At 37.4% G+C, this 16,000-nt stretch overlaps 1 pseudogene; it reads right to left on the reverse strand.

Annotated features, from left to right (window-relative positions):
* Window positions 1-6,979: 6,979 nt before the first annotated feature.
* Window positions 6,980-16,000, reverse strand: part of LOC132649900 (COP9 signalosome complex subunit 5-like) — a 248,391-nt pseudogene continuing 239,370 nt past the window's right edge.

The raw sequence follows: 16,000 nt of genomic DNA on the forward strand, positions 1-16,000 counted from the left end.
AAGCCCATGAGTTGTTTCTTGGTTTGGTTTGTTGTGCTAGGGTTGAAGCCAGAGCCTGTATATTATAGCTCAGTGCTCAGCCATTGAGCTACATCTCACCACTGGAATGGGGCATTTCTAACACAGGATGACTCCAGTTGCGGAGATAAATTTATCTTCCCACCTCCCTTATTCCAAAGGGAAGGATATTTTTCTTTTTCTTTTTTTTTCTTTATGCTCAAAGACAATTTTATTAGAGTTTACAAGAAAAATATAGCACAGGTAGAATCCCTGGTAGACATCAGTAGGACCTGGAGGGAAAATCATGCCTTTCAAGTTAGGCAAGGAACAGAAACAGAAAGCTTATGGGAAAAAAAAAAAAGGAAAAAAATCACCTTCCAACAGTGGAAATGGGCTAGTGAGCTGAAGAACCCCAAAGCCCTATAGAACGATGTCAAAATAGATACCAGTGAGTCAGCTTTTAGCTGCCCATATGTTCTCTCTTCCTTCTGTCCATATCACATTAAAACTCAAGTTTTTTTTTGTGTGTGTTTGTTTTTTTGTGGCAACCAATGTTGTTCTTTTCAACCCTATACAGTATATGCATCAGAGAACCACATTATCATCCTAGTCATTAGAGACTACCTCCCAAGGAAATACTTAGGAAGTAAAGTATGGGATAATAAAATATTTCAGAAAGAATAATTATAGCACAAAGACTTAAGAGAGAGAGTCTTTTCCATGATATTCTGGAATCTGAAATTTTGCAAATTTTTTCCTTAGCATCAGTCAGGCTCAATGATTGATATAATGTTCAGGTTCGTATGTCTGTATTAAATCTATCAGCTTAATGAAGGTTAGTTGTATGCAGAAAACTATCTGCATTCACCAGAACATACTTTATTCTTTTGTCCATGAATAAATTGAATAAAATTGTGTTTTTCAAAATACTAGCTGAGGGGAAACTAGGATGACTTAGCATTGCTCTTTTTGGCATTGGGTCCATAACCAAGTTGGTATTGTGTAAAGGGATGGTTAAGAGAGTCACTGTTCATAGTTTACATGGTCAGCACTGGTGTTCCTGAGAAACAGTGTTAACTGCAATAGCTACTTTCTAACAGGCATGTCCAGACTTGTGTTAAGGTTTGTTGCATTCTGAGCCCACTTTGTATTTATGAGAAAAGAAAAATTAACGGGAAAAGATTTTAAATAATCAGTCTTAGGTTTTCATAACATCTGGGCCTTCAAGTACCATCAAAAGATGCTGAAAAGATGTTACTTTTAATTTGGTAAAATTATGACTTGTTAATTATCTGACTTCTTCTTAAGTTTAGTTTTTATTTAACTTTTATTAATTACACTTTATTCATCCCATATCCCCCATAAGCCCCTCCCTCCCCCTCCCGGTCCCACCCTCTCGCCCCTCTGCATGCATGCCCCTCCCGAAGTCCACTGATAGGAGAGGTCCTCCTCTCCCTCTCCCCGACCCCAGTCCATCAGCTCTCATCAGGGATCTAGGTTATCTCCATGAACAGTCCCCAGCCGGAGTATGAGTCTCTGGGAAGTTCCCTGTGTTCAAATTTTCTTGTTCTGTTGCTCTCCTTGTGGAGTTCCCATCCGCTCCAGCTCTCACCACCTCCCACTTCTTACATCAAATTCCATTCACTCTGCCCATCAGTTGGCCATCAGGCTAAGTATCTGCTTTCACAGTCTGCATGGCAGAGGCTTTCAGAGGCCCTCTGTGGCAGGTTCCTAGGTTGTTTCCTGTTTTCTTCTTCTTCTGATGTCCATCCTCTTTGACTTTCAGGATGGGGATTGAACATTTTAGTTAGGGTCCTCTCTTTTGCTTAGTATGTTTAGATGTACAGATTTTAGTGGGTTTATTCTATGTTGTATGTTTATATGGGAGAGCATATACCATGTGTGTCTTTTTGCTTCTGAGACAACTCACTCAGGATGATTCTTTCCAGGTCCCACTATTTAGCTGCAAATTTCATGATTTCCTTATTTTTCATTGCTGAGTAATACTCCATTGTATAGATGTACCACAGTTTCTGCATCCATTCTTCAGTTGAGGGGCATCTGGGCTGTTTCCAGCTTCTGGCTATTACAAATAAAGCTGCTACAAACATGGTTGAGCAAATGTCCTTTTTGTGTACTTGAGCCTCTTTTGAGTATATGCCTAGGAGTGATATGGCTGGATCTTGAGGAAGCACTAATCCTAGTAGTCTGAGAAAGCACCAGATTGATTTCCAGAGTGGTTGTACAAGTTTACATTCCCACCAGCAGTGGAGAAGGGTTCCCCTTTATCCACAACCTCTCCAACATGTGTTGTCACTTGAGTTTTTCATCTTGGCCATTCTGATGGGTGTAAGGTGAAATCTCAGGGTTGTTTTGATTTGCATTTCCCTAATGGCTAATGAGGTTGAGCATTTCTTTAAGTGCTTCTCTGCCATTCGGTATTCCTCTACAGAGAATTCTCTGTTTAGCTCTGTTCCCCATTGTTTAAGTGGATTACTTGGTTTGCTGCTTTTCAGCTTCTTTAGTTCTTTATATATACTGGATATGAGTCCTCTGTCAGATAAAGGGTTGGTGATGATTCTTTCCCAATCGGTAGGCAGTCGCTTTGTTTTGATGACTGTGTCCTTTGCTTTACAGGAGCTTTTAAGTTTCATTAGGTCCCATTTATTGATTGTTGCTCTTAGAGCCTGTGCTGTTGGTGTTCTATTCAGGAAGTTCTCTCATGTACCAATGAATTCTAGGGTATTCCCTACTTTTTTTCAAGCCGATTTAATGTGTCTGGTTTTATGTTGAGGTCTTTGGTCCACTTGGACTTCAGTTTTGTGCAGGGTGATAAGTATGGATCTATTTTCATTTTTCTACATGTAGACAGACATCCAGTTGGAACAGCACCATTGGTTGAAGATGCTATCTTTTTTCCATTGTATGGTTTTGGCTTCTTTGTCAAAAATCAGGTGTCCATAAATGTGTGGGTTTATTTCTGGGTCTTCTGTTCGGGTGCATTGATCCACCATTCTCTTTCTATGCCAGTACCATGCAGTTTTTAAAACTGTTGTTCTATAGTACTGCTTGAGATCGGGGATGGAGATACCTCCAGAAGATCTTTTATTGTAAAGGATTGTTTTAGCAATTCTTGTTTTCTTGTTATTCCATATGAAGGTGAGAATTTTTCTTTCCAGGTCTGTAAAGAATTATGTTGGTCATTTGATGGGAACTGCATTAAATCTGTAGATTGCTTTTGGTAAGATGGCCATTTTTATACTATGTTAATCCTGCCAAGCCATGAGTATGGGAGATCTTTCCATCTTCTCATATCTTCTTCTAATTGTTTCTTTAGAGACTTGAAATTTTTTTCATACAAGTCTTTGACTTGCTTGGTTAGGGTTACACCAAGGTACTTTATGTCATTTGTGGCTATTGTGAAGGGTGTTTTTTCTCTAATTTCTTTCTCAGCCCTTTGTCTTTTGTATACAGGAGTGCTACTAATTTTTTTTTGAGTTAATTTTGTATCCAGCCACTTTGCTGAAGGTGTTTATCAGCTGTAGGAGTTCCCTGGTAGAGTTTTTGGGGTCACTCACGTATACTATCATATCATCTGCAAATAGTGATAATTTGACTTCTTCCTTTCCAATTTGTATCCACTTGATCTCCTTCAATTGTCTTATTGCTCTAGGCAGGACTTCCAGAACTATGTTGAAGAGATATGGGGAGAGTGGGCAGCCTTGTGTTGTCCCTGATTTCAGTGGGATTGCTTTAAGTTTCTCTCCGTTCAGTTTGATGTTGGCTATAGGCATGCTGTATATCGCCTTTACTATGTTTAGATATGTGCCTTGTATCCCTGATCTCTCCAATACTTTAAACATAAATGGATGTTGGATTTTGTCAAATGCTTTTTCAGCATCTAGGGAGATTATCATGTGGTTTTTTGTTTCATTTTTTTAATATGGTGGTTCACATTGATGAATTTCCGTATATTGAATGACCCCTGAATATCTGGGATGAAGCCTACTTGGTCATAGTGGATAATATCTTTGATGTGTTCTTGGATTCTGTTTGCGAGTGTTTTGTTAAGTATTTTTGCATCAATGTTCATAAGGGAGATTGGCCTGAAATTCTCTTTCTTTGTTGAGTCTTTGTGAGGTTTAGGTACCAAGGTGACTGTGGCCTCATAGAATGAGTTTGGTAATGTTCATTCTGTTTCTATTTTGTTGAATAGTTTGAAAAGAATTGGAGTTAGCTCTTCTTTGAAGGTCTGGTAGAATTCTGCGCTGAAGCCATCTGGTCCTGGGATTTTTTTGGATGGGAGACTTTTAATGACCGCTTCTATTACTTTGGGGGATATAGGACTATTTAATTGATTTACCTGGTCCTGATTCACTTTTGCTAAGTCAAATCAATCAAGAAAATTTTCCATTTCATTTAGATTTTCAAATTTTGTCGCATATAGACTTTTGAAGTAAGTCCTAATGATTGTTTGGATTTCCTCAGTGTCTGTAGTTATATCCCCCTTTTCATTTCTGATTTTGTTGATTTGGGTGGTGTCTCTCTACCTCTTAGTTAGCTTGGCTAAGGGTTTGCCAATCTTATTGATTTTCTCAAAGAACCAGCTTTCGGTTTCATTGATTCTTTGAATTGTTTCATTTGTTTCTAATTGATTGATTTCAGCCCTGAGTTTGATATTTCCAGCTGTCTACTCCTATTTTGGTGTGTCTGCTTCTTCTTTTTCTAGGATTTTTAAGTGGGCCATTAAGTTGCTTGAATGAGCTGTCTCGAATTTCTTCCTGAAGGCACTTAGTGCTATGAACTTTCCTCTTAGCACTGCTTTCATTGTGTCCCAGAAGTTTGGGTACGTTGTGTCTTCATTTTCATTGAGTTCTAGGAAGACTTTATTTTCTTTCTTTATTTCTTCCCTGACCCAGGTGTCTTTTAGTAACAAGTTGTTCAGTTTCCATGTGTGTGTAGGCTTTTTGCTATTTCTGTCGTTGTTGAAGTCCAACTTTATTCCATGGTGATCAGACAAGATACAAGGGATTATTTCAATCTTCTTGTATCTGTTGAGGCTTGCTTTGTGACCAACTATATGGTCTATTTTGGAGAAAGTTCCATGAGGTGCTGAGGAGAAGGTAAATTGTTTTGTGTTTGGGTGTAAGGTTCTGTAAATGTCTGTGAGGTCCATTTGATTCATGACCTCTGTCAGAGATATTGTTTCTTTGTTTAATTTCTGTTTTGTTGACCTGTCCTTTGTTGAGAGTGGGGTGTTGAATTCTCCTACTATCAATGTGTAGGGATCTATATGTGGTTTAAATTTTATCAATGTTTCTTTTACAAATGTGGGTGCTCTTGTATTTGGGGCATAGATGTTCAGGATTGTGATGTCTTCCTGGTGGAATTTTCCCTTGATGAGTATGAAATATCCTTCCCCATCTCTTTTGATTAATTTTGGTTGAAAGTCTATTCTATCACATATTAGAAGGGCTACTCCTGCTTTTTTCTTGGGTCCATTTGCTTGGAAAGTCATCTCCCGAACTTTTACCCTCAGGTAATGTCTATCTTTGTGCCTTAGGTGTGTTTCTTGTATGCTGGGTTTTGTTTATGTGTCCATTCTGTTAATCTGTGTCTTTTTACTGGAGAGTTGAGTCCATTGATATTGAGAGAGATTAATGACCAGTGGCTGTTAGATCCTTTGATTTTGATGTTGGCTGTGGTCATAAGGTTGTGTGCTTGGTTGCTGTTTGTTTTAGTGTAGTAAGGTTAATTATTTCCTGTGTTTTCTTGACAGAAGCTAATTATCTTGGGTTGTATTTTCCCTTCTAGTGTCTTCTGTAATGCTGGATTTGTATGTAGGTATTGTTGAAATTTGTTTTTGTCATTGAATATCTTGTTTTCTCCATCTATGAGGACTGAGAGTTTTGCAGGGTATAGTAGCCTGGGCTGACATCTGTGTTCTTTAGGTTCTGCATGATATCTGTCCAGGCCCTTCTGGCTTTCATAGTCTATGTTGAAAAGTCAGGTGTGATTCTAATGGGTTTGCCATCATATGTTACTTGGCCTTTTTCCCTTGCAGCTTTTAGTATTTTTTCTTTGTTCTGTATACTTACTGTTTTGATTATTATGTGGTGGGAAGATTTTCTTTTCTGGTCAAATTTGTTGGGTCTTCTGTAGGCCTCATGTATTCTTATTAGCTTCTCTTTTAATTATCTGACTTCTTAATTTTCTGTCCTTGAAGTCTTGTGTATTAGAAATAGCTGTATAAGCATATACATAATTAAAATGTAACTCAGAAATATAATTCACCAGTGGAGTATGTTTATGTAAAAGATAGAGCCCTATTGTATCAAATGTATGTTACTTTATAATGATTAATGTTTTAAAAATTATGTTTAAGCTATTTAAATTCTTATGTGTTCCCCCCAGAGGACATTCAAAAATATGATTGTACATTAACTTTATATACCTTCTTCATAAATTTTGCTTTAAACATTGTGCCTTGTTTTATTAATTTGTTTTATTAGAATCCAGTTCTGGTTTTTGTAGCAGGATTTTATTCTAAACACACATTTACTTAAAAATCTGCCTGTGTTTGATATATCACTGCTTATCTGTTTATTGAATTTATTGAATACACAACTCTAAAAAATGTTGAGTAGAGGAAAATGGCTAACATGACTTTGGAAGCCTTTTCTCCCAATAAAAGCTCTAGAAAGGGATCAGATTTCCTTGTGCACCATGTGGCTAAACCTATACAGGTGACTTGGTGTTTTCTATGATATTCCTAGATCATTGTGCTTTCTACTTTGTATAATATCCTCCAAAATTTCAAAGTGTCAATTTTAAATTTATGTGCGACTTTTTAGAATGGCTCAGCAGATAATATCAGGCATTATCCTAAGCTGTACTAAACTGAACCACAAGGAATCAGAATGTACTGTCTGCAAGTTCTGAGAGAAAGAGTCAGGGCATGAACCCTGCACCTGGATTCTTACCTGTCTCTGGTAGCTTTGTCAAGTTTGTCTTCTGACTTCTGGTCATGTTTCTAAACCCAAGGTGAATCTCCCCCATCCCAGTTGGGCTTACAACTGCTCTAACTTCTTAGACAAATCAAACACCTGGCCACTAGTGCAGTCAGCATTCTGTGTAGTAAATGGTATCCTGTGATTGTACCACACAAAGTTACCATTAGAAAAAAAGTCTGTTTTCTTCCAGGGCTAAGACTACCTTCAAAGACCATGTACTCATGAAGCAAGTACTCCTCTACAAAGTTATACTCTTAAGAATTCATTTTTTGTTTTAGACAAAGGGTCTTGCTGGTTTGCCCGTGTTGGTTTTACACTCCTGTGGAGCTAGAACTATGAGTATATCATCCATTCTGAACACAAAAAAGTTTGCTTTTGAGACGGGATCTCACTATGTAGCCCTAGCTGGCCTAGAACTTACTATATAGAAAAAGCTGGCCTTGAACTCAGATCTGCCTCTTCCTGTCAGTGTTTGGAATAAAGGCATCTGGCTAAAAACCTACTGATCTTTAACCAAACTATTTTAACATTTTATTTATAAATAATACCAATGTAAAGATGGAATTATAGGTAAGAAGATAGTTTATAGCTGTAAAAACAGTTCCTAAAATCTATCAATTTAATTGTATATCTTTTTAAGCATTTATATGTGTGGTTTTATTATGCTATGAAAGAAAAGGTGAAGTTTGGTGGGGCCCCAGATGGCTCTGCTTTGTGAGCACAGGATAACAGAGAGAATCTAGGTCTGAAACCTAGATGCTGTGTGGAAATTTATTCTTCACCAAGAAATGGGTGATATGTGTGTAAAGGTTTTAGGCACTTAAAACTTTCATATTTGGAGTGACACACCACTGTTCTCCTTTGCCTGATCATCAATCAGTTCTGAAATTGGTGTGACTGCTACAGGAAGGAACTGCTGCCAGAATACTAACACCCTAGAAGGAAGGATGTGACTGATGAAGTGTTTTTCTCTGTAATTTCTCTCTTGTATCACATGATAGTGAGCAGTGCCAGAGAAGTTTGAAGTTGTAATTCAATTTATCTACATCATATAATCCAACTTAACAAACACAGCTTTGCTGACACATTTTATATACATTATTACAAAACAGCAATCTATATGATTTTTGCTTTTGTTAATTTTAAAGTAGAGACTATGATCCTTTTTGCAGCTTAATTTAACTTGCATAATATGCAAGAAGACAATAATTTGTACAGAGTAGGTAGGCAGAGAAGAACAAAGTTTAAAATTCTGGCATATATGTACAAAGTTCCTTAAAGGAAAAAAAATATGCTTTGCTTCATAACAATTATCTGGGAAATGAATCGTTGTATTTTGTATTTGCTATACTGGCATCTATGTTAAATACATAACTGCTGAATTAAAAGGTGACATTTAAGCTACTTTATTAAAAATTATGTGATTTCTCAGGCTTTAAAACATCTCCTAATCTCATGTTTTCATCTGGACAACTTTGCTACTCCAAAGTTTTTTTTTTTTTTTAAGTTTTTACTTATTATAATCCATTCACCTTGCCTCCCAGCTGTAGACCTCTCCCTCATCCTCTCCCAATCATGCCCTCCCTACCTCCTCTCCTCCCATGTCTCTTCCCCAGTCCACTGATAGGGGAGGTCCTCCTTCTCCTCCATCCTACCCCAGCCTCATTAGGACTGTACCATCATACTCCATGGCCTGGCAAGGCTGCTCCTCCCAGGGAGAGTTGGTCAAAGAGCCATCCACCAAGTCCATGTCAGATACATCCCCCATTCCCATCAACAGAGAACCCATTTGGAGACATAGCCACCACGTGCCACTTCCATGCAGGGGCTATTAGGCCATCATCATTCATGGTCCTTGGCTGGAACACAAGTCCCAGAAAAGACTCCTATTCCCGGACCCCTTGACTCTGTTGTTCTGCCCTTGGAGCTCGAGTCCACTACAGGTCTCTCCATCTCTCCCTTTATTCACAGGACTCCAGGAACTTGGCTCAAAGTTTGCTCATGAGTCTCAGCATCTGACCAATATCCTGCTGGGCAGAGGCCCTACATGGGTAAGCTCCTATCTTCACACTCTTCTGAAGTCCATTTCATTAGCTTTTCTGAGTGAGGATTTTGCTTCCTACCCAGGGTCATCCTTAGGTGTACAGATTTTAGTATCATGATCATATGTCTAATATCCACTAATGAGTGAGTATACGTGGTGTATGTCTTTCTGTTTCTGGAATAACTCACTCGGGATGTTCTTTTCTAGTTCCCACCATTTTCCTGCAAATTTCATGATTTCCTGGATTTTAATTACTGAGTAGTATTCTATTGTGTAAATGCACCACAATTTCTGTATCCATTCCACAACTGAGGGACATTTGGGTTGATTCCAGATTCTGGCTATTACAAATAAATATTTTATGAACATGGTTGAGCAAATGTCCTTGTTGTATACTTGAGCATATTTTGGATAAATGCCTCAGAATGGTATGGCTGTATCTTGAGGTAGCACTATTCCTAATAGTCTGAGAAAGAGCCAGATTTGTTTCCAAAGAGTTTGTACAAGTTTACATTCCACCCAGCAATGGAGGAGGGTCCCTCTTTCTCCACATTCTTAACAGCATGTGTTGTCACTTGCATTTTTTATCTTAGCCATTCTGATGTGTGTGAGGTGAAATCTCAGGGTTGTTTTGATTGGCATTTCCCTAATGACTAAGGATGTTGATCATTTCTTTAAATTTTTCTTTGCCATTAGATATTCCTCCAATGAGAATTCTCTATTTAGCTCTGTACCCCATTTTTTTTTTAAATTGGATTACTTGACTTGTTGCTGTTTAATTTCTTAAGTTCTTTATATATTCTGGATATATATCCAGAATATATAAATATATATAAATATAGGGTTGGTGAAGATTCACTTCCAATCTGTAAGCTGTGGTTTTGTTCCTATGACAGTGTCCTTCGCTTTACAGAAGCTTTTCAGTTTCATGAGGTCCCATTTGTTTATTGTTGACCTTAAAGCTGTGCTGTTGGTGTGCTGTTCAGGAAGTTGTCTTCTGTGCCAATGAGTTCAAGGCTCTTCCCCACTTTTTTTTTTTTTTTAACAGGTTTAGTATGTCTGGTTTTATATTGAGGTCATCGATCCACTTGGACTTTAGTTTTGTGCAGAGTGATAATAATGGATCTATTTGCATTTTTCTACATGTAGGTATCTATATAGACCAGTGCAAATTGTTGAAGATGCTATCTTTTTCCATGGTATGGTTTTGACATCTTTGTCAAAAATCAGGTGACTGTAAATGTGTAGGTTTATTCCTGAGTTTTCTACTCTATTCCATTGATCCACCTGCCCATTTCTATGCCAATGCTGTTTTTATTACTGTTGCTCTTATATTACAGCTTGAGGTCAGGGATGGAGATATCTCCAGAAGATAGTTGTTGTAGAGGATTGTTTTCACGATTCTGGGTTTCTTGTTATTCCATACAAAACTGATAATATTTCTTTCAAGTTCTGTAAAGAATTGTGTTGACAATTTCAAGAGAATTACATTGAATCTGTAGATTGCTTTTGGTAAGATGGCCATTTTTACTGTTTGTCCTGCCATGCCATGAGCATGGGGCATCTTTCCATCTTCTGATATTTTATTCCATTTTTTTCACTGACTGGAAGTTTTTTTTCATACGTCTTCTAGTTGATTGGTTCATGCTACACTGAGGTACTTTATGTCCTTTGTGGCTATTATGAAGGGTGTTGTTTCCCTAATTTTTTTCCCATTTGTCTTTTTTAAAAAAGAGGGCTAGTAATTTCTTTGAGTTAATTTGTTATCCAGTCACTTTGCTGAAGGCATTTATCAACTGTAGTTATTCCCTGATAGAATTTTGGGGGTCACTCGTGTATACTATCATATCATCTGTATATTGTGATACTTTGACTTCTTTGTTTCCAAACTGAATTCCCTTGATCTCCTTTAAGAACTATGTTGGACTTCAAGAACTATGTTGAAGAGATCAGTATAGCATGTCCAGCCTCGCTTGTCCCTGGTTTCAGTGGGATTGATTTAAATTTCTCTTTGTTTAGTTTGATGTTGGTTATAGGCTTGCTTTATATTGCCTTTACTCTGTTTAGGTAAGTACATTGTATCCTTCATCTCTCCAGGACTTTAAAGATAAATGAATGTTGGATTTTACCAATGTTTCTTCAATATCTAAGGAGATTATCGTGTGGCTTTTCTTTAAGTTTGGTTATATGGTGGATTATGTTGATGGATTTCTGTATATTGAACCATCCATGCATACCTGGGATGAAATCTACATGGTCATATGGATGTTATCTTTGATATGTTCTCTGATTTTGTTTGTGAGTATTTTTGTTGAGTATTATTGCATCAAAGATTTGTTGGAGATTGGTTTAGGTATCAAGGTGACCTTGGCTTCATAGAATGAGTTTGGGAAAGTTTCTTCTGTTTCTATTTCGTGGAATAGTTTGAATAGAATTGGAATTAAGTCTTCTTTGAAGGTCTGGTAGAATTCTACACAGAAACAATCTGGCCCTGGACATTTTTTGGAAGGGAGACATTTGATGACAGCTTCTATTTCCTTAGGAGATTTAGGAGTATTTAATTTATTTACCTGGTCTTGATTTAATGTTGGTAGATGGAACTTATCAAGAAAAATATCCATTTAATTTAGATTTTCAAATTTTGTGTCATATAGACTTTTGAAGTAAGACTTAATTATTGTTTGGATTTCCTCAGTGTCTGTTGTTATGTCTCCCTTTTCATTTCTGATACTTTTTGATTCGGGCAGTGTTTCTCTCTTTAGTTATTTTGGCAAAGTATCTATCTTGTTGATTTTCTCAAAGAAACAGATCTTGGTTTCATTGAATCTTTGAATTGTTTTATTTGTTTCTAATGTACTGATTTCAGCCCTGAGTTTATTTCCACCGCTCTATTCTTCTTGGGAGTGTCTGCTTCTTTTTTTTCCTAGGGCTTTCACGTGAGCTGTTAAGATGTTTGAAAGAGATGTATCGAATTTCTTCTTGAGAGCACTTATTGCTATGAACTTTCCTCTTAGCACAGTTTTCATTGTGTCCCATTAGTTTGGGGATGTTGTGTCTTCTCTTTCTTTCTTTCTTTCTTTCTTTCTTTCTTTCTTTCTTTCTTTCTTTTTTTTGGCATACTTAAGAGTCTTTATTTAATATGTATCATAACATTGCATTTCTGAATAAGGATTGATCATCCTACCCAGGGTCCTCCTTCTTGCTTTTGATCATCTTACCCAGGATCCTCCTTCTTGCTTAGCATATTTTTTTTCATTTTTTCTATTTTTTAGTTATATTTTATTAAATCTGTATCCCAGCTGTGTCCTGCTCCCTCATTCCCTCCCAATCCCACCCTCCCACCCCTCACCTCCTCACTGCCCCTTTCCAAGTCCACTGATTGGGGAGGACCTCCTCCCCTTTCATCTGACCCTGTTTTATCAGGTATCTTCAGGACTGGCTGCAAAGTCCTCTTCTGTGGCCTAGCAGGACTGCTCCTTCCTTGGGGGGTGGAGAGGTCAAAGAGCCTGCCATTGAGTACATGTCAAAAATAGTCCGTTCCCGTTACTAGGGTAAACTAGTTGGTTACTGAGCTACCATGGGCTACATCCTAGCAGAGGTTCTAGGTTATATCCATACATGGTGGTTGGTGGAGTAACAGTCTCATAAAAGACCCCTGTGCCCTGATATATTTGGTCCTTGTGGAGCTCGTGTCCTCTCCAGGTCAAACTAACTCACCCTCCTTTCATATGATTCCCTGCCCTCTGCCAAGGGTTTGGTTATGAGTCTTAGTATCTGCTTTGATAGACTGCTAGATAGAGCCTTTCAGAGGCCCTCTGTGGTAGGCTCCTGTCCTGTTACTTGTTTTCTCCAAAGTCCAATGTCCATCCCATTCATCTTTCTAAGTGAGGATTGATCATCTTACCCCAGGTCTTCTTTCTTATTTATCTTATTTAGGTGAATAGATTTCATTATCTTTATCCTATCTTTAAGGTTTTTATAAGTGAGTATATACCATGTGTATCTTTCTGCTTTTGGGATACCTCACTCAGGATGATCGTTTCTAGGTCCCATCATTGGCCTGCAAATTTCATGATTTCCTCATTTTTAATTGCTGAGTAGTATTTCGTTGTGTAAAAGTACCACAATTTCTGTATCCATTCAACTGAGGGACATCTGGGTTGTTTTCAGTTTCTGGCTATTACGAATAAAGCTGCTACAAACATGTTTGAGCAAATGTCCTTGTTGTGTACTTCAGCATCTTTTCGATATATGCCTAGTATTGCTATAGGTGGATCTTAAGGAATCACTATTCCTAATTGTCTGAGAAAGTGCCAGATTGATTTTCAAAGTGGTTGTAAAAGTTTGCATTCCCACCTGGAATGGAGGAGTATTCCCCTTTCTCCACAACCTCTCCATCATATGTTTGTCACTTGAGTTTTTGATCTTAGCCATTCTGATGGGTGTAAGGTGAAATCACAGTGTTGTTTTGATTTGCATCTCTATGAGGGCTAAGAATGTTGAGCATCTCTTTATGTGTTTCTCTGACATTCTATATTCCTTTACAAAGAATTCTCTGTTTAGCTCCTTACCCCATTTTTTAATTATTTTTTTTTAACTTCTATAGTTCTTTATATATCCTGGATATCAGCTCTCTGTCAGATATAAGGTTGGTGAAGATCCTTTGCCAGTCTGTAGGCTGTCGTTTTGTTCTGACGACACTGTCTTTTCCTTTACTGAAGTTTTTCCATTTCGTGAGGTCCCATTTATTGATTGTTGCTCTTAGAGCCTGTGCTGTTGGTGTTCTGTTCAGGAAGTAGTCTCCTGTGCCAATGAGTTCTAGGCTCTTCCCCACTTTTTCTTCTAACAGATTTAGAATATCTGGTTTTATGTTAAAGTCTTTGATCCACTTGGACTTTAGTTTTGTGCTGGGTGATAAATATGGATCTATTTTCTTTTTTTTTTTTCTTTTTTTTTTTTTTTTGCATGTAGACATCCAGTAGGAGTAGCACCATTTGTTGAAGATGCTGTCTTTTTTCCATTGAATGGTTTTGGCTTCTTTGTCAAAAATCAAGTGTTCATAGATGTGTGGGTTTATTTCTGGGTCTTCCATTGATCCTTCTTTCTGTTTCTATGCCAATACCATGCAGTTTTTATTACCATTGTTCTGTAGTAGAAATTAAGATCAGGGAGGGAGATACCTACAGATGATCTGTTGTTGTACAGGATCATTTTGGAGATTCTGGGTTTTTTGTTTCTCCATTTGAAGCTGAGAATCTTTGTTTTAAGGTCTGTAAAGAATTGAGTTGATATTTTGATGGAAATTGCATTGAATCCATAGATTGCTTTTGGCAGGATGGTCATTTCACTATGTTAATCCTACCAATCCATGAGCACGGGAGATCTTTCCATCTTCTGAGATATCTTCTTTTTCTTTCTTCAGAGACTTGAAGCTGTTTTTGAACATGTCTTTCACTTACTTGGTTAGAGTCACCCTAAGGTACTTTATGTTATTGGTGGTTATTGTGAATGGTGTTGTTCCCCTGATTTCTTTCTCGGCCCTTTTGTCTTTGGTATGCAGGAGGTCTCCTGATTTATTTTTGAGTTGATTTTGTATTCTGCCACGTTGCTGGAGGTGTTTATCAGCTGAAGGAGTTATCTGGTTGAATTTGTGGGGTCCCTTATTTATACTATCATATCCTCTGCTAATAGTGACACTTTGACCTCTTCCTTTCTGATTTGTATCTCCTTTGGTTGCCTTATTGCTTTAGCTAGGACTTCAAGTATTATGTTGAAGAGATAAGGAGAGCATGCGCAGCCTTGCCTTTTCCCTGATTTCAGGAGGATTGATTTTAGTTTCTCTCCATTAAGTTTGATGTTGGCTATAGGCTTGCTGTATAGCCTTTACTCTGTTTGGATATGTGCATTTTATCCCTGATGTCTCCAAGACTTTAAATATGAATGGGTGTTGGACTTTGTCAAATGCTTTTTAGGCATCTAAGGAGATGATCATGTGGCTTTTCTCTTTCAGTTTGTTTATGTGGTGGATGACATTGATGGATTTTCTGTATGGTGAACCACCTTTGCATACCTGGGAAGAAACCTACTTTGTTATGGTGGATGATATCTTTGTTGTGTTCTTGGATTCAGTTTACAAGTAATTTATTGAGTATTTTTGCATCAATGCTCATAAGAGAGATAAGCTAGAAGTTCTCTTTTTTTGTTGAGTCTTTGTTTGGTTTAGGTATCAAGGTGACTGTGGCTTCACAGAATGAGTTTGGTAATGTTCCTTTTCTTTCTATTGTGTCAAATAGTTTGGAGAGAATTGGGATTAGCACTTCTTGAAGGTCTGGTAGAATTCTGCACTGAATCCATCTGGCCCAGGTTTTTTTTTTTTTTTTTTTTTTTTCTTGAAGGGAGACTATTAATGATTGCTTCTATTTCCTTGAGGGATATAGAAATATTCAATATTTCTATCTGATCTTGACTTAATTTTGCTAGTAGGAACTTATCAAGAAAATTTTCTGTTTCTTTTAAATTTTTGAATTTTGTGGTATTTAGGCTTTTGTAGCATGACATAATGATTGTTTGGATTTCTTAGGTGTCTGTAATTATTTCTCCCTTTTCATTTTTGATTTTGTTGATTTAGATCATTTTTCTCTGCCTTTTATTTAATTTGGCTAATGGTTTGTCTATCTTGTTGATTTTCTCACAGAACCAGCTCGTGGTTTCATTGATTCTGTGAAGAGTTTTATTTGTTTCTAATTGATTGATTCCCACCCTGAATTTGAGTATTTCCAGCCATCTGCTCCTCTTGGGTGTATTTGCTTCTTTTTTATCTACAGCTTTCATTTGGGCCATTAAGTTGCTTGTATGAGATGTCACAAATTTCATTTTTTTTAACTTTTATTAATTACATTTTATTCATTTTGTATCCCCCCATAAGCCCCTCCCTCCTCCCCTC

Source organism: Meriones unguiculatus, chromosome X, assembly GCF_030254825.1.
Source record: "Meriones unguiculatus strain TT.TT164.6M chromosome X, Bangor_MerUng_6.1, whole genome shotgun sequence".
Taxonomy (NCBI): domain Eukaryota; kingdom Metazoa; phylum Chordata; class Mammalia; order Rodentia; family Muridae; genus Meriones; species Meriones unguiculatus.